We start from the raw sequence: 20,415 nt of genomic DNA, 5'->3' as shown, positions 1-20,415 counted from the left end.
TTTTACCATAGTAACTGTGATTTTACGGTATACTATTTGTTTTTACTACTAAAAAGTTTTTGTGAAGTAATTGTAATTCAGAATTATTATTTTTTTGTCTTGCAGTTATGTCAGATCACCTTCTCCAGGAGCTATTTTGTTCAGCACATTGTCTCAACATGTGTGTATTTCTCTTTGTTTCAGGGTAAAGTGAAGACCAAAAGAAGGCCTGTCATGGGATTTGAATTGGGCCATATTGTGGATTTATGGAAAAGACCAAAAGCAAAGGCAAACATTTCCAATGGTATGTCAATGTTGGTCTGGGCACCTTGACTGAACTGTACTGCAGTTACATTTTGCGCAGCATCTTTACATACCCTACAGGCCCATCAGAAAGAACAGCCAACAAAGTGTCATGTTGAAGTATTAATAATTCATACAATTTACCAAGCCTTGCATGTCTACTGATTTTTTTTTTTTATATTTCTCCTCTAGTCAACACTCACTCCCATCTCTAACTTTTCATGTGATAAATCAGACCTTCAGTTAATTTGGCCAAATCAGATCACTTAAAGCTTTTCACACCAAGAGCAAGAATTATAATGACTATTTTAATTGTTTATTTTTCACACTAACAGAAAATAACATTCTGTTTATTATAAGCGTGTGCTGCAGTTATGTTGTCTGCATTTAAATGCTCAGGCTATTTATAGTGTGGTGGATTTTGATTGTCAATGTTTTCATTGTTCATCATCTGGAAAAATTTGTTCTGAAAGAGATTCCAACCATATTGTTTCTGTGTCATTTTGTCAAATAGCTGCGGTGTGGACTCATCCTTGGTGTGAAGAGGCCTTTAAACTGCTGACAACAAAACCATCAGCAGGTAATCATATTTAAAAGAATTCATTTTAGCTTGCTGTTAAATGTTTTTTTTTTCTAATGCTGCTTTCTTCTATCTGTTAAACTGACACAATTCTGCTTATTTCTCCATCTTATTTCTTTACTCCCTCACTCACTTAACACATTATTTTGTGCTCTGTTGAAAAATAGAAGCTTAGAGTTTGAAACATGAGCTTGAAGTATATAATTATAACTGCTTAATTTATTTGTTTAAGCAACAATAATAATTAAAAATGGGGTCAATAAATATTGTATTGTTTTAAAGCTGAAAAAAAAAAAAACCGCAAAGAAAACCAGTCACAGCAAGCCAGTCAAACCAGTCCTGATGAATGAGGAATGAACATGGTCTTCTTGTGCCCAAACACAGAGCTGAAAAGTTGCACATTTCCACTGGTATGTATGTACAGTCGGGTCCATAAATATTGGGACATCGACACAATTCTAACATTTTTGGCTCTATACACCACCACAATGAATTTGAAATGAAACGAACAAGATGTGCTTTAACTGCAGACTGTCAGCTTTAATTTACAATTTACATGTATTTACATCCAAATCAGGTGAACGGTGTAGGAATTACAACAGTTTGCATATGTGCCTCTCACTTGTTAAGGGACCAAAAGTAATGGGACAGAATAATAATCATAAATCAAACTTTCACTTTTTTAATACTTGGTTGCAAATCCTTTGCTGTCAATTACAGCCTGAAGTCTGGAACGCATAGACATCACCAGACACTGGGTTTCATCCCTGGTGATGCTCTGCCAGGCCTCTACTGTAACTGTCTTCAGTTCCTGCTTGTTCTTGGGGCATTTTCCCTTCAGTTTTGTCTTCAGCAAGTGAATGCATGCTCAATTGGATTCAGGTCAGGTGATTGACTTGGCCATTGCATAACATTCCACTTCTTTCCCTTAAACTCTTTGGTTGCTTTTGCAGTGTGCTTTGGGTCATTGTCCATCTGCACTGTGAAGCGCCGTCCAATGAGTTCTGAAGCATTTGGCTGAATATGAGCAGATAATATTGCCTGAAACACTTCAGAATTCATCCTGCTGCTTTTGTCATTAGTCACATCAATAAATACAAGAGAACCAGTTCCATTGGCAGCCATACATGCCCACGCCATGACACTACCACCACCATGCTTCACTCATGAGCAGTTCCTTTCCTTCTCCATACTCTTCTCTTCCCATCACTCTGGTACAAGTTGATCTTGGTCTCATCTGTCCATAGGATGTTGTTCCAGAACTGTGAAGGCTTTTTTAGATGTCGTTTGGCAAACTCTAATCTGACCTTCCTGTTTTTGAGGCTCACCAATGGTTTACATCTTGTGGTGAACCCTCTGTATTCACTCTGGTGAAGTCTTCTCTTGATGGTTGACTTTGACACACATTGTAGCTTCCTGGTTAAAACGATCAACTCTTTCACTGATGGTTCACAATTCGTTTATTGTTCACATTCCATAGAGCCATTGCATGATAGCATCATGAACCACCGTAAGAACTAGAGATATAGAAAAAAAAAAAAAAAAAAAAAACCATCTCGAGAGTTGAAACACCAAACCAACAATCAACAAACATACATTAATCTCAAAAGAACCATACTTAAAATAAAACATAATTACCTTGTTCTCCCTTGAACCAGGAGCTAAACCCATAAACTGAAAATCTGTGAATCAGCCGTGTATCCGTGCCTTGTTGTCGTGCTTCGCATAGCACTCCATGCCCAGCGTGCTTGCTTCACGTCCAATACTACACGCGTCATATCTAATAGGCTCAGTAAATTCGGTGTCATAATTAAAGTCCCTGACCATAACATAATTTACCCAACAAATCGAACCATATACAAAATAAACATACACAAATAATAATAACATAATTCCAAATCACAAACAAAATAGCACATAACTTCAGGTTTCATTACACTCCCACCAAATCATACAGCGTATGAAAAACGTGAATGATTTCCAGATATAAACACTCTAGAACTCATAGTAAACAAACCCATTTTATGCAAAGCACCAATTTTTTTACTCCCTCAAGAGAGAATAATATAGTGACACTAATTGGTCTCCATCAACTGTACAAGTTTTTGTATAGGCCTTTAAATCATTGATGATTTATCGAGACGTTTGCCTTTCATATCAAGTTTTGAATCGCCTAGACATATTCTGGCTTTTCTAACAAGTCCGTCAGTACTAACAGTAGTCTCTTTTACTCTGCCTAGTTTCCATTTGATTTCTTGGCAAATCATCATCTTTCACTATAACAATATCACCAACCTGAATATTTCTCTTAGGGACGTGCCATTTTTGTCTAACGGCTAGATTTGCAAGATATTCTCTGCGCCAGCGACTCCAGAACTGTTCTAACAGATGTTGCACTTGTCGCCATCTTTTACGGGCGTACGCATCTTCCTTGAAATTTCCTGGGGGAGGTAAAGCAACCGTTGACTTTAATGTGAGTAGATGGTTGGGAGTGATTGGTCTTAAACTTTCAGGGTCAGTTAAGCAATCAACAGTGAGGGGTCTGCTATTCACTATCGCCATAGCTTCATAAAGGTTCGTAAAGAAGAATCATCCAATCTTGCTGAATGAAGTGAAAGTATGGAATTTAAAACTGCCTTCACGGTTCTGATCTGACGCTCCCATACTCCACCAACATGACTAGCATGTGGTGCATTCATCACGAAGTCATATTGTTTTTCAGACAAGAATACAGTCAGCCTTTCTGTGTCAATTTCTTCAAGTGCTTTTTTGAATTCATTTTTTGCACCCACAAAGTTTGTTCCTTGATCAGATCGAATCTGCTGTACAGCGCCCCTGATGGCAATAAAACAGCGTAAAGCATTGATAAAAGAGTCCGTTGACATGTCCGTGAGCATTTCAATATGCACAGCACGTGAACACAAACAAGTAAGAAGTAGGCCATACCGCTTGCATGCACTTCTTCCCCGTTTAACAAGGAATGGTCCAAAACAATCCATACCAGTGTACTTGAATGGAGGTGACTGGTTTACTCGCTCTGATGGCAGATCAGCCATTTTCTGCACCTCTGTAGGTCTTCTAAGTTTTCTACATGTAACACATCCTTTGATATACGAAGCAACAGCTCTACCAATCCCTGGAATCCAATATCCACAAGATCGAATTTCATTAATGGTAAATCCCTTTCCTTGATGTTTGATCCTTTCATGATAATGTGCGATTATCATTTTTGTGACGGAGTGATTCTTTGGAATTATAGTAGGGTGTTGTGAAGACTCTGAATGATCTGAGTGACGAAGTCGACCTCCCACCTTTAGCACCCCGTCTCCATCAATGAACGGATCAAGAGAATACAATTCAGAGTGGGATGAAACATTTTGTCCCTTCTTCAGATTCTTCAATTCATCCTTATAGACATGACCTTGCAAGCATTTAATAATATGCAATTCAGCTTTTTGTCGCTCGGATGTAGTGCTCAGGTGACTTGACTTATCTTTACTGGCTCTCCTTATAAGTCGAGCAACAGCTCTAACCGCTCGTGACCACGAAGAAAATTTGGACAAGCGATCAATCAAATTTACTTCGTCAGCACCTTCCGTTTTTAAAACTTGCGCAGTCTTCACCTCTGGGTCTTCCATGGAAAGCTGTGTCTTCGTCTCTACTGGATTCGGTAAATCTTTCTTCCATAAAAACTTAGGGCCAGAAAACCAGATGGATGATAACAATTGATGAACATTTAGACCTCTCGAGGCGTGGTCAGCAGGATTTTCTTCAGAAGGGACGTACCTCCATTGTTGTGGAGTTGTGCTGAGCTGTATCCTTTGTACACGATTTGCCACGAAAGTGTGAAACTTACGAGCTTCATTCCTTATGTATCCCAATACCGCTTTTGAATCAGTCCAAAATAATTCCTCCGCATCAACATAACTTAGTTCTCTTTTAAGTACATTGCTTACTTCAACAGAGATAACTGCTGCCGTCAATTCTAGTCTGGGAATTATGACCTTCAGAGGCGACACTCTTGACCTTCCCATTACTAAAGCACAGTGCACATCTCCATCTTCATTGCAAAGTCTCAAGTAGGAGCACTGCCCATAACCAGAAACGCTAGCATCTGAAAAGTGATGCAACTCTACCTTGACAATTTTCCCAAAATTGTTAGGCGCATATGTTCTTGGTATATTTATTTCTTGCAAGTTGGTCATATCTCGTTTCCACTGCTCCCACCGTAAGTGAAGTTCCTCTGACAAGGAATCATCCCATCCAGTCCCACGCTTGCAAATCTCCTGCAGAATTCTCTTTCCATTAAAAAGAATAGGTGCTATAAACCCTAACGGATCATATACTGAAGCCACTGCGGATAATATTCCACGACGAGTGGCTGGTTGTTGTTGCAGCTTGACATTGAACTTGAAGCAATCTAAATTCCTTTGCCACTGTATTCCAAGGGCTCTTTCTAACGGCAGCTCAGATGCAAACTCCAAATCCTTAGCATCAAATGCAAGCTCGGACATAGGAATACTGTTCAAAACAGTGCCATCATTCGACATGAATTTATGCAGTCGCAAACCACCCTTTGCACAAAGTTTTCTTGCTTCATCAGCAACCTTAATTGCCTTCTCTGAATCTTCCAAACTAGTTACTCCATCTACATAGAAATTTTTTAATACAAATTCTGAACCTAGAGGATATAGATGACAGTTCTCGTTTGCGATGTGCTTCAAGCCAAAATTCGCACACCCTGAAGAGGAGGCGACGCCAAAGATATGGACCTTCATTCGAAACTCAAGAGGGTTCTGATTGAATTCTCCATCTTTCCACCAAAGGAATCGCAGGTAATCTCGGTCAACCTCATTCACATGAAATTGATGATACATTTTTTCCACATCACACATCAGTGCAACTGGATATTGTCGAAATCTAATCAGAATGCCAATCAAATTATTAATCATGTCAGGACCTTGAAGCAAATAATCATTCAATGAATTACCGTTAAACCTTGCTGAACAATCAAATACCACTCGCAACTTATTGGGCTTTTTTGGATGGAAGACGCCGTGGTGAGGCAAATACCATGTTTCTCCTCTTTTGCCGCTATCATTCACTACCTCGGCATCCCCTCTTTGAATAATCTCACTCATATATTCCTTGTACTGTTCCTTATACCTTTCATCCTTAGACATCCTTCTCTTGAGATGGTCAAGTCTGGCCACAGCCAATTGTTTGTTATTTGGCAGAACAGGTCTTTCCTTAAAAGGTAACGGCATCTCATAATGCCCATGCACATTTTTGTGAATGCATTCCTTCAACTTATTGAGGAAAAGAATATCATCTTGAGATACCTTTATTCTCTCTTCACTAATGTCCTTGAAATCGGTTTCAAGAACACTAATCACATCTGCTGGAGTGAAAGGAGGAAGTTCCTTGGTCGCAAGGCGATGACATAGACCACTTTCCTTGGGCAAATCAATACGTGGAGATGAACACCCTACAATACTCCATCCCAAATCAGTTCGTACAGCAAAGGGTTCGTCATCCTTTCCAACAATCACCTCTCGAGGAGCCATCGACCGAGGGCAGTTATACCCTATTAGCAGACCAATCTCACAATCCTTTAATGGTGGCACCTTTTCCACGATACTTGATAGGTGACTCCACTTCTTTGCGACTTCACAAGTAGGAATGTGCTGACGATTCACAGGGATATAATCTCTGGTGTAAGCAATTCAATTCAATTCAAGTTTATTTGTATAGCGCTTTTTACAATACAAATTGTTGCAGAGCAGCTGTACAAAAGTTTTAGGCTACTACAATATATTTAGTAGCTTATTAGTGGTGAATACTGTATGTTGAGTCGATGTACATATGATATAAATATTAAAATCAGTAACTGTGTAATCAAACAGATGATGAACACTAATTGCAATGGTTATGTGCTGTAATCGACTTGTAGGAAAATTATGTAGTGCTGTATGTTGTTTCAAGGCTGGCATCATCTGCGGTCCTCTGAGGGGTTGGCATCATCTCTTCTTCTGAATCCGGGCTGAATCTTGTGTAAACCCTAGTTACCACGGGATGGAAATCCCGTGGCAAGAGACAGAGAAACAAAGAAATAATTAGCGTAGCTGCTGTTCCAACTTCCGACCAAACAAAAATGATGTGTTTAGCCCAAGCTGAGGAATATTAATGTGCATTTGATCAGATGTAACTGAAATTACAACGTTATGAGATACATTATGTGAATGCTTGGCTAAAGAGATGAGTCTTTAATCTAGATTTAAACATAGAGAGTGTGTCTGAACCCCGAACGTTATCAGGAAGGCTATTCCAGAGTTTGGGAGCCAAATGAGAAAAGGCTCTCCCTCCTTTAGTGGACTTTGCTATCCTAGGTACTACCAAAAGTCCAGAGTTTTGCGACCTTAGGGAGCGTGAGGGATTGTAGCGTAGTAGGAGACTAGTTAGGTATGCAGGAGCTAAACAATTTAGGGCCTTATAGGTAAGAAGTAATATTTTGTAAGTGATACGGAACCTAATAGGTAGCCAGTGTAGAGACTGTAAAATTGGGGTAATATGATCATATTTTCTTGATCTGGTAAGGACTCTAGCAGCTGCATTTTGGACTACCTGTAGCTTATTTATTGAAGAAGCAGGACAACCACCTAGTAGTGCATTACAATAGTCCAGTCTAGACATCATGAATGCATGAACTAACTTTTCTGCATCAGAAACAGGTAACATGTTCCGTAGCTTAGCAATGTTTCTAAGATGAAAGAATGCTGTTTTTGTAACATAGGAAATATGATTTTCAAAAGACAGGTTGCTGTCTAATATAACACCCAAATTTTTGACTGTAGAGGAAATAACAGTACATCCATCTAGTTGCAAGTTGCAGTTTAAGAGATTCTGTGTACTGTTTTTTGGTCCAATAAGTAATATCTCAGTCTTATCTGAATTTAACAGTAGAAAATTATTGGTCATCCAGTCTTTCACATTTTTAACACACTCTGTTAACTTTGATAAGTTAGAAGTTTCATCTGGTCTTGTTGAAATATATAGTTGAGTGTCATCAGCATAACAATGGAAACTAATCCCATATTTCCTAATAATATTACCGAGGGGTAACATGTAAATTGAAAATAGCAGAGGACCTAGGACAGATCCTTGTGGCACTCCATACTTTACTGGTGATAACTGCGATGACTCCCCGTTTAAATAAACAAAGTGGTAGCGATCGGACAGGTATGATCTGAACCATCCTAAAGCCTGCCCTTGAATACCTGTATAGTTTTGTAATCGATTTATGAGTATTTCATGATCTATAGTGTCGAACGCAGCACTAAGATCAAGTAAAACTAGCAATGAGACACAGCCTTGATCTGACGCAAGTAGCAAGTCATTTGTGATTTTTACAAGTGCAGTTTCTGTGCTATGGTGGGGCCTGAAACCTGACTGAAATTCTTCAAAGAGATTATTATTTTGCAAGAAGGAGCACAATTGAGCAGACACAACTTTTTCTAGAATTTTAGACATAAATGGAAGATTAGAAATGGGTCTGTAATTTGCCAATTCACCAGGGTCTAGCTGTGGTTTCTTAATAAGAGGTTTAATAACCGCTAGTTTGAATGGTTTTGGGACATGGCCTAAAGATAACGATGAGTTAACAATATTAAGAAGCGGTACTTCTGCTACAGGTAACAACTCTTTTAGTAATTTAGTGGGTACAGGATCTAATAGGCATGTTGTTGGTTTAGATGTGGTGATAAGTTTATTTAATTCTTTCTGTTCTATAGTTTTAAAGCACTGGAGTTTTTCTTTGGGTGTAATGACTAATGTTGAAGTATCAGTTGCTGTGGTATCTATATTAGTTATTGTGTTTCTAATGTTGTCTATTTTATCAGTAAAGAAATTCATAAAGACGTTACTATTAAACTGTGCAGGAATATTCAGGTCAGGAGGTGTTTGGTTATTTGTTAATCTAGCCATTGTGCTAAATAAAAACCTTGGATTGTTTTGTTTTTTTTTCTATGAGTTGGTGGATATACTCGGCTTTAGCAGCTTTTAAGGCCCGTCTATAGCTGGACATACTGTTTTTCCATGCAATTTTAAAAACTTCTAAGTTAGTTTTTCTCCATTTACGCTCAAGATTACGAGTTTCTTTTTTGAGAGAATGGGTATTACTGTTGTACCATGGCGCAGTACGTTTTTCTCTAACCTTTTTTAGCTTGATTGGGGCAACAGCTTCTAATGTGTTAGAGAAGATAGTGCCTATGTTACTAGTCATTTTGTCTAGTTCATGTTTATTTATGGGTGCACAGAGCAGTTGAGATAAATCAGGCAGGTTATTTGTGAATCTATCTTTGGTAGCAGGAACAATAGTTCTGCCCAGACGATAGTGCGGAGCTATATAGTTAACATCAGTGATACGCAGCATGCACGATACGAGGAAATGATCGGTAACATCATCACTTTGAGGTATGATATCTATATCAGTAAGATCAAGTCCGTGCGATATAATTAAATCTAGTGTATGATTAAAACGATGAGTGGGCCCAGTGATGTTTTGTTTGACTCCAAAAGAGTTTAACAGGTCATTAAACGCAAGTCCTAACGGATCATTTGTATTATCAACATGAATGTTAAAATCCCCAGCAATTAATGCTTTATCAAAATTAACCAATAGGTCAGAAAGGAAATCTGCAAATTCTTTTAGGAATTCTGTATACGGCCCTGGAGGTCTATACACAGTAGCCAGAGCAAGAGATAGGAGAGATTTATTTTGCATATCTGACAGAGTAACATTGAGTAGGAGTACTTCAAATGAATTAAACCTGTACCCTGTTTTCTGGGTAACATTGAAAATATCACTATAAATTGTTGCAACACCACCGCCACGACCAATCTGACGAGGCTCATGCTTATAACAGTAGTTTGGTGGAGTAGACTCATTAAGACCAATATAATCGTTTGGTTTTAGCCAAGTTTCAGTCAAGCAGAGTACATCAAAACTGTTATCTGTGATTATTTCATTTACAATAAGTGCTTTGGGTGCGAGTGATCTAATGTTTAGGAGCCCAAGCTTTAAAAATTGATTTTGTTCATTTATTGTGCATTTTTTTGGTCTAATCACGATTAGATTTGTTCTAGATCCTGCATTAAATTTTTGTTTTGACCTCACTATTCGAGGAACAGACACAGTCTTTAAAGATTGGACAGCACCAATACTATCGTTTAAATGTGCATAACAAAAGCCATCAACGCAACTATTTGAAGAATTGCTTACTAGTCAAATGGAGCGCAGCGTCCTGGAGATGTTGTCCGACAGGAGTTCTGCTCCGACTCTGCTGGGGTGCAGGCCATCAGCGCGGTAAAGCCTAGGACGCTCCCAGAAAAGATTCCAATTATTGACAAAGAGCAGTTTCTGTTCTTTACACCATGACAACAACCATTCATTTAGAGCAAAAAGTCTACTGAACCTTTCGTGTCCACGTCGATACGTGGGAAGCGGTCCTGACACGATGATTCTCGTCGCGGGCGCTGTGCTGCGAACCGTCTCGATCAGGCTCCCGAAATCCCTCTTCAGGACCTCCGTCTGCCGCAGCTTGACGTTGTTCACCCCTGCGTGCAGGACGATCGCGCCGACGCTCACATCGTCCTTCAGGATGGCAGGTATCTGTGAAGAGACATCAACAACGCGAGCACCAGAGAAACAGCGAGTGTGCACTTTACCGTTAGCTAAGTTAGCACGAACGTACCGGACGATGGAGTCTCCGACGATCACAGCGTCGCGTTCCGTCTCGCGGAGGGGAGCGAAGCGGTTCCGGGTGGAGATCTCGAAGACCGGGGGCGGCGGAGGGGGAGAGGTCCTGGCTCGGGGTTTGGCTCGCGCTTTCCTCTGCTGCTGCACCCAGGGTCCGTGGTGTCCCGGCGCCGGAGTGAACGACATCTGGGAGGATCGCGTCCTGGGTGCGGCGGATCTGTGCAGAGAATCACACGGAGTAGAGGTTATGGGAGTGTTAGGATCGAGCTGTACACTTACCCGGACAGATTCCAGAGCATCCTTTCGGATTCGCAGCTGAATCTGTCTTGCCTGGAGCTCCTGGATCTGCTTCTCCACTGCCTCCAGCTCCATCAGAACCGAGTGCAGCTCGAACGTGTCTTCACCTGCACTCAAAGGTAGACACAAATTCGCCATTAAAGCAAGTAACAGTGAGTAAGCAGTTTAAGTGTTTGTGAATAGAGAATAAACGATGTATGCAAGATTAGCCGCGACCACGCTGGCTAATAAGCTAGCTTAGTAGCAGACTCGGGGAAAGCAAAAATAAAAACTAATGATAACAAGGCGTTCCGATTGTTTTTGTTGTACCACACGACGGGTATATTCACATGTTATGAAAAACAAGAACGATGGTGTATAGAATTGTTTTTAGGTTTAAAAATAGAAAATAGTAATTTGACTCGACGGAGCTTCAACTCAAGGTGCGCGCTAGGACAAACAGGAAGTGATGTCAAAAAATTTTAAAGCTTTAAAAATTTTAAAGTAAGCAGGAGGAAGATCTACAAAGCTACCAGACTCATACGCTCGCACTTGCAACCCTAATACTCTCTCACTTTGTACAATCGTATCTTTACCAAGCATAGTAGTTAGTTTCAGTTTTACTGGACTGGATTGTGCCCCTAGGAAATTACTTATTTCTTGATCGACGAAGGTGGTATCGCTTTGGGAATCAAGCAGCGCATACACAAGTTTTTCACAATTAGGATTCTCCTTGGTTGATATCCATACGGGCAAAATCATCGACGTGCTTACAGTTTGCCCTTCACTCGCCACACTCAAAGTTACTGCATTCATGCTGTTACTAGAAATACTTCGGAAAGAAGATTCAGTCATAGGTCATTTTTCTTACAAAGTTGACATCATGCAGACATGTAGGATGCTTTCTTTTACAAACATCACATGCAAGGCGATAACGACATTCACTTGCAATATGTCCTGTTTTTAAACACCCATAACAAAGTTTTTGCTCTTGAACAAATCTTCGCCGTTCCTCCAATGATTTACTACAGAAGTCAGAACAGTTACTGAGCTGATGATTACCTTGTTGGCACAACAAACAAGGAGCTCTAATCACTGGTTTAAATGATTTCTGAGTTTCACATTTCATTTGTGTGTTAACTCGAGCCTTATTCCTTTTAATCTCCTTCAAAGTGGGTTTGTCAGCAACAGGACTCAAAGCATGGAGAGCTTGAAAGGAAGTTACCGGATTGCAAGCAGTATCTGCCTCAGCTGACACAAATGCACAAAACTCCTTAAAGTCTGGGAACTCTTGATTTTGACTCCAAGCTTGCGTGACTTGTCGATTCCATCGACTGGCTGCCCAGTCGGGTAACTTCTGAACCAGTTTTTGGTTTTCTTGATAATCATTCAGAATCTGGAGGCCTTTGACATGAGGCATGGCATTTTCACATGTACTAAGAAAGTCAGAGAATTCTCGAAGACCTGTAGCATCCTTTGAATTAATTTTTGGCCAATTAGCAAATTTCTCTCTAAAAGCCATTTGAATGGCAAATGGCTGACCATAGCGACCATTCAGTCTCTCCCAGGCATCGAAATAGGCTTCATCATCGGTCCTAAAAAAATGCCCTCCAAAGCTTTACTAACAGGGCCGCTCACATATCTTTTAAGATAGAACAGTTTTTCAGCAGACGAAATACATTTTCCTTCAATAAGTGCAATGAATGAAAATTTTCCACTCAATGAATCGAATAGGGTCTCCTGTAAAAATGGAAGGTTCCGGTACTGGCAACCGACTCAGGGCAAGACTATCTTGAAAGACTGAAGCTGAAATGGGCATCCCAGAAGCTACTTGAGTTTGGGATGCTGTATAGTTTAGAGTCGCTTGAGGTAATTTCTGAGATGCATCTTGCTTCCTTTCAAGACTTACTAAAGGGCCATCTTGCTTCCCTTTTACCTTGGCACATTCTAAAGATGACATAGTTTCTTTAGCAATCTCTTTATCGTAAATCTCTAACTTAGCTTGCGCAGCTTTTACGTCCTTTTGTACTTGTACGCGCTCCAATTCTTTCACTTTAGCCTCAATAGCCTTTTTATGCTGCTCTTCCAACTGTTGTATCCTTTCCTTATGTCTTGTTTCTTCTAATAAAGAATCATAAATAGCTTGCTTAGCCGCCAAATCTGCAGCAGCATCTACTCGTTTAGCTGCCAAACTTGAAATAATAGAGCATTGGCTAGAATGGCTGCTAGTCCCTTGACTGACACATGAAACAGTTGACCCAAAAATCGAGTGTGCATGCTTATGATCTAACAATGTTCGAAGACGACCCTTTTCCTTTTCAGCGTCGAACTCTCCATCAACACCCGATATCCTTTCATGAATGATTTTAATAATGTCAATGGTGACCGCTTCACACGCGTCAATTTTTCGTCTCATTTCCATAGTAAGTGGTACACGCTTTCTAAAGTCATCGTACACACTTACAACATTATTTTTTGCTGCCTCCAAATCATCAATTATCATAGCTAATTGGGTCACTGTAATATCAGTTTTAAGGCGTTCACGAGCTCTACGGGCCTCAACCTTCCACCTATCATACAAATGAGTAATCCTTTTCTCCCTTTTCTGTGATTCTTCTTGTTGATATGCTTGCATTGCATTTTTTTCAGTAGGTACGGGAGCGCGTTTTGAACGACGTACACTTTCACTTTGAGTTTCAACACAATCATCATTCTGCTTATTTAGATCTACACCTGCGTCTGACTTCGACATTTCCCTTTATATTTACACTTGAAAAACAAAACAAAATGACGATTACATTCGGTGTACAATCAATGCAATAGTCAAGCACAAGATGCAAACTCAATACCTTATTGAAATATCAACATTTAAATGTGAAATCGATTAATATTCAGTAAAATGTACGCCAGTGTTCATTGCAAGTTTAAGTACAAATCCAAGGCAAATTTGTCCTTTCAGAATTCATCTGATGAACAGTTCAGCAATCCATATACTCACTGCGGTCCATGTAAGAAAATTAAACTTCCCTTCCTTGTTCAGTTCATCCGACCCGTTTGCCTGTCGCACGTTAAGCTGAGTCCTTAAAATTAGTCGAATTTCGATCCATCCTCGGCCATAACGAAACGCGCAGCTCCCAACGTGATATCAGAAGAGCCAAACGAATCATCCTTCACAGCAGCTCATCGCGTCGACGAAGGTTACCGGATCGATGAACAAGTTCTTACTGTAGCTTCCTGGTTAAAACGATCAACTCTTTCACTGATGGTTCACAACTCGTTTATTGTTCACATTCCATAGAGCCATTGCATGATAGCATCATGAACTACCGTAAGAACTAGAGATATAGAAAAAACAAAACAAAAACAATCAATCTCGAGAGTTGAAACACCAAACCAACAATCAACAAACATACATTAATCTCAAAAGAACCATACTTAAAATAAAACATAATTACCTTGTTATCCCTTGAACCAGGAGCTAAACCCATAAACTGAAAATCTGTGAATCAGCCGTGTATCCGTGCCTTGTTATCGTGCTTCGCATAGCACTCCATGCCCAGCGTGCTTGCTTCACGTCCAATACTACACGTGTCATATCTAATAGGCTCAGTAAATTCGGTGTCATAATTAAAGTCCCTGACCATAACATAATTTACCCAACAAATCGCACCATATACAAAATAAACATACACAAATAATAACAACATAATTCCAAATCACAAACAAAATAGCACATAACTTCAGGTTTCATTACACACATACACCTACCTCCTGGAGAGTGTTCTTGATCTGGCCTACTGTTGTGAAGGGCGTTTTCTTCACCAAGGGAAATAATTCTTCTGTCATCCACCACAGTTGTTTTTGGTCTTCTGGGTCTTTTGGTGTTGCTGAGCTCATCGGTGCATTCCTTTTTATGTTTTAAACAGTTGTTTTGGCCACACCTAATGTTTTTGCTATCTCTGATGGGTTTGTTTTGTTTTTTTCAGCCTAATGATGGCTTGCTTCACTGATAGTGACAGCTCTTTGGATCTCATCTTGAGAGTTGACAGCAACAAAATACCCTCAAATTAAAGCTGACAGTCTGCAGTTAAATTCGGTCATTTCATTTCAAATCCATTGTGGTGGTGTATAGGGCCAAAAATGTTAGAATTGTGTCGATGTCCCAATATTTATGGACCTGACTGTATGTATTCAAGCAATGTAGTTCTATGGGGTACAGCATTTGATGTTAATCTCTCAAAAGACAGCAGTTACCATTTGTCACATGTACTTTTTTTTATAGCTCCTAGAATTAGCAAATCAACTGTGCCATCATCTCTGGAATTTGGGCAGGATTGGCCAAATATGGTGGCTGACACCTGCACCTATTCACCAACACTATTTCTCTGGAATTATTGTTGACTTATTGTTTGTCTGTTTGTTTGAAGGAGGATGATATCAATTCAATGGCCACCAGGTGCAGCATTGCAGCCTGAAACCACCAGTTATCTGCAGTGAAGACTGCATTCCTGAACAACTTGACTGTGACAGCTCAGATGTTACGGCCCATAAAAGTGCAAGATAGTTGTGAAGGGATCCTTTTGGCCCATATCTCCAACATGAATCAATGGTAAGTCCAGTGCAACAATTACAAATAAAAATACTATATGTTGTTTATTGATTTACAACACCCTAAATACATGTTATGTCCCTCCAGGACATTTACACCAGGTGGTGCGTGAGGAAAGCACACAGGACCATCAGAGACTCCAGCCACCAGAGCCATGGATTGCTCTCATCGTTACCATCAGGCAGAAGTTATTGTAGAACCTGCACCAGCAGACTGTGAGACAAGTTTTTTTCCACAGGCAATTAGACTGCACTGAACTTGTACCAGAAACCGTACACTGCACATCAAGCTCTTATGTACTGCACTCTATCAGTTGCACTGCCTGGACTCTGACTCACTATTATTCTGCACCATGACATTCTGTTTGCACTAATTCATTCCATACTGCACTGCAAAGGTATGCGTACTGTGATTATTGTTGTAATTCCATGCTCTCTGTATAGCATACTATTTACCATATTGTTCTCTACCTGTATTGAGTCCCTTATAAATATAAATATAAAACATATGTTGTGCATACTGTCATGCTGCAGTTTGCACAAAAAAAATGTCACCGCATGCACACTTGTGATCATGGTATTGTGACAAAGTGATATGATTTGAATTGGTCATGTGTCTTTTGTTCGTCAGTTGTACTGTAGTGTGCTGGATAACAGCTGCAAATTGTTCATGACATGGAAGAAAATTAAGATATGGACAAGCAAACAATAGGAAGAAAACCAATAGAGCTCTGATGGTGAGCAGGAAACTGAATGTGATTCTATGATACTCAAGACATTTAACCATGCATGGGTGGCTTCATCTGGTTAAAATAACATGGTTTTAACACAAGCCATTTTTATTTCTCTTGAATATCATTTAATATGCTGCTTTAGCTGTCTTTATGATGTATTGGATAAAAATATGGTAAATATTCTTTATTAGGAATGGTGTTTGGTAAATACACCATTTAATTTTGTAAACAATACACATAATTACCATGAGTGTTTTTATTAAGATGTGACATTTGGTCATATTAATGACATTCAATTACATCAGTGTTTCTCAACCCTGGTCCTGGACTGCACATTTTGTATGTCTTCCTTATCTGACATACCCATTTCAGGTCCTGGAGATGTTTTCTAATGAGCTGATGAGTGCAATCAGGTGTGCTTGATTAGGGAGACACACAAAATGTGCAGTTTTGGGGGAAGCCCAGGACCAGGTTTGAGAAACACTGAATTACATGAAGGGAAGTTTGAAAGATTCATTAGAAGAGACTGCATGGACTATATTGCTACAGGCACTTTATACACAGCTGAGGGTGATGGACCAGGGAAAGATCAACATAAATCCTGTACTGTATAATAAATAAGATGAGCATGCACATTACTGATGTTTTGCACATGAGGATGAGGAATATTTGACAAAGTTACAAATTAAGTCTTTTATATTATGATCCTTTGCATTGCATGAATTGTATGGCTTTTGCATAAACCACACTGTCTGTACCTTGTCTTACTGAATGACACACTGACATTGTGTGATAGTACAAAGAAGTCTCACAATATGTATTGGTTGTTTAAACGGCTGTCTTCATTTCCTGTCATCACGGTATTCTTGCTCCTGATCTAATGAAATAAATGGAGCCCAATTCAAATAGGAAATGTCTATTCTTATTCTAAGATAACTATGACTTGCAACTTACATATTGGCAAGTTGTTGAAAAGACAGTGTGTTGTCATGATGAGAATGGGTTTGTGTGTTTTTACTGCCCTTCCATCTCCAGGGGCCCAGTAGAGTCCCATGGAAGAGCAAAAAAATGAACATTTCAAATGGCTGTAAATCAGTGTCTGATTATAATGTCAAAGAGAAAAATGGCAGGACAACTACTTATGCTATGTTAATTACATAATGTTGGACACAGTTTTCAAACATACATGGAAAGGTGGTGTTTTAAAAAGTGATCTTAGTAAAATACCAAATTTCATCCTGCCTCTTAAATATGTCATAGTGGAAAATGCAATCTTTTTTTGAACAAAGGTTTATCTAAACATGTTCATTGTGCAAATATCTATTTTAATATTAAACATTTTAAACTATATTACCCACAAACCTCTGCCATTCTATCGATAGAACGCAAAAATATGGCGCTGTTATTTGTAGTTTAATAAAGACCTGCTTAGGGTTAGGGTTACGATCTCGGTACATTAGGAAGTTCTCACAACATAGCAACACTTCATTGTTAACTGAAGGTATTACTGATGTAATAATAAGAGCAACACGGACTTTGGACTATCTTTTATCCCAAATGAAAAACAACGCTTAATGTTGCAATCACAGCGAGTTCCGCGAGTGCCAAATGGCAACCCAATTGAACAGAGGCGTCTCACTTACTTGTCCACATATGGTCATTCATGACAGGATCTTCCGGGTTCTTGTGGCGAATACAGATAATCGGTCAAATATTTATTTGTCCCCACTCAAATAGAAACTGGAACAACAGATTGGACGTTTGGTTAACTTGATGCAGCAATAGATTTATTGCTTACCAGGATTATTTTTATTTTATTTTTTCAAATAAGGGCATAATGGTTCCCATTGTAAATTATGTTTACATTAATATAAATTTATGTACAATATTTAAACTCAAAAGTTTGTATGTAAGTTCCTGTGAAAAATTCAAAATGTTTCATTTGCTTCCAAAACAAAAAACATGCACCTCTAATGATTATTTAAACATGCAGCTTTTTTAAAAATTCAATATTGCTTCTGTAACATTTACAGTGTATTAAGGGTAAACAATTAATCACTTCTGTTTCCTGGAAATGGACCTTACAAAATTGCCACATGAACTATAGGAATAATAAAAATAAAATAATTAATCACACATGTTGTAGTCATTTCCCAATGTTTATTGACATATCAAACTTTTCACATATAAACAGTGCCCAGAACAGCATTCTCTCTCAGTTTGTGCCATTATGAAAAAAAAAAAGACAAAACAAGCAGTTGATTGTATTTGAAATGCATTTGCATAGAGGTAATTAAGAAATAGACAATCTTTTTAAGGGGTTTTCTATTGCCTAATATTCCAAAATAAAAAGAGAATTTGTTTACAGAAAACGTTAAGATAATATTCAATGCTTCTGTTTAACAAACTAATAGGCAAAAAATGATTACAACAATACTTGAACATTTTACAATTATTACCTTTAAATTTATATCTCTCCTGTAATCATTGTTTGCTTCTATTGTGACTAAATGCAAGACAAATTATTGGGTAATAACAATTATAATTTTATTATTATTTAACTTTCTCCTCTACAGTCAACACTCCCATCTCTACTGTGGGCACTCCTGTCACTATCACTATATATGTATATACATAAGTAGTCTGTGAGAAATCCTGCAAGACAGGAAGAAAGAGAATTTATCACATGATGAACAATAAAAACATTAACAACAACAAATGGCAGATGACTAGCGTGTACAACAGTAAACAGAACGCTATTGTCCGTTGGTGTGGATGCTAAAATAGTTCTTATTGTTGTTCTTGCTCTTGGTATGAACAGCTTTAAGCAATCTGATTTGGTCAAATTAACAAATGATCTGATTTGTGACAAGTTAAACTAGCATTTCCAGACTTGTGCTTCTTAGACAGATGTGTTAAATAAAAATCAACATGGAAAGAAAGGCAGACTCTGAGGTGTGGGCAGATATCATGTACTGTTAGAACAGGAAGAGGCAGTGCCAATTTGTAAAGGTTAATATAGAGAGAATACAATGGACTTAATATAAACTGGACTGGTATAAATACTCTGCCTCAACTCTCATGTTAATTGTGTCCATTGTAAGCAGTCAATGGCCAATGACAGAAGTACAAGTGAAAATCATAGAATTTTAGTGTGAGTACACTTGTACAATACCATAGACATTTGCTGACCTGGTAAATTGTATGAATTATTAATACTTCAACATGAGACTTTGTTGGTTGTTCTTTCTGATGGGGCTGTAGGGTATGTAAAGATGCTGCGCAAAATGTAACTGCAGCAGGCTTGTGCAGGCTTAAGCCTATTCAGACTAAAATGTAAATCTGAGCTTTTTCAACTGAAGGACACTTGCACTGACTGATCTTAAAATATATCAGTCCCTTTTGTTTCGTCTCAAGATGGACACCAGTAATGTTTTTTTTTTTTTTTTCTGAGCACATTTATAAAAAAAATACTTAAATCTAATTGAACTAGATTTCAAGATGGTAAGTGTCTGTCAATAGGAGGTGAACCTGATTGCTCTTGCAAACATGAAGTTTTTGTAGCTCCACCTCCTCTAAAATAATATTAATTTCCTCTTTTTGAAAAATGTATTTTCTTTGTTTTTTGGTTTCAGCCATTTTGCTAGTGTCTTCACCCCTAGGTATGTGCTCATTTATATTTTTGTCCTATTAGCAAATGCACATCAGGTGGAGATAATTAGGCTAAACTTTTCAAAAATAAATGTAAGAACTTATTTATTTATTTACTTATTTATTTATTTTGATGTGAGATCAGCAATTGTTGATACAAAAATGGATAAATAATCTACTTAATTAAGGTTTCATATAAATATTGAAAATTATGCTGATGTCATTTCCGGCAAGGACTGTTAGAATTTGTATTATGCGAGATTGGAGCAAGACAGTGTTTTTACGGTAGGACATTTCCAGTTAATTTATGTTTTTAAACGTGCTCAAGAAGAAATTGTGCAGGACTTTATAATTATGTTATTCGAGTTGAATATACATTCACACAAGTAGAAGAAGAAACGGAAATAAAAAATGAGATGGATTGCTATAACAGCATGTGCAACAATGATGAGCCATTCTACAGCGTGACATTTCAGCACTTGACCAACGGACAGCGACTCCTAAGTAGCACTTAAAGCAGGACTGCG

The sequence above is a fragment of the Garra rufa genome, chromosome 2 (genome assembly GCF_049309525.1).
Source record: "Garra rufa chromosome 2, GarRuf1.0, whole genome shotgun sequence".
Taxonomy (NCBI): domain Eukaryota; kingdom Metazoa; phylum Chordata; class Actinopteri; order Cypriniformes; family Cyprinidae; genus Garra; species Garra rufa.
This window is presented reverse-complemented; position numbering follows the sequence as displayed.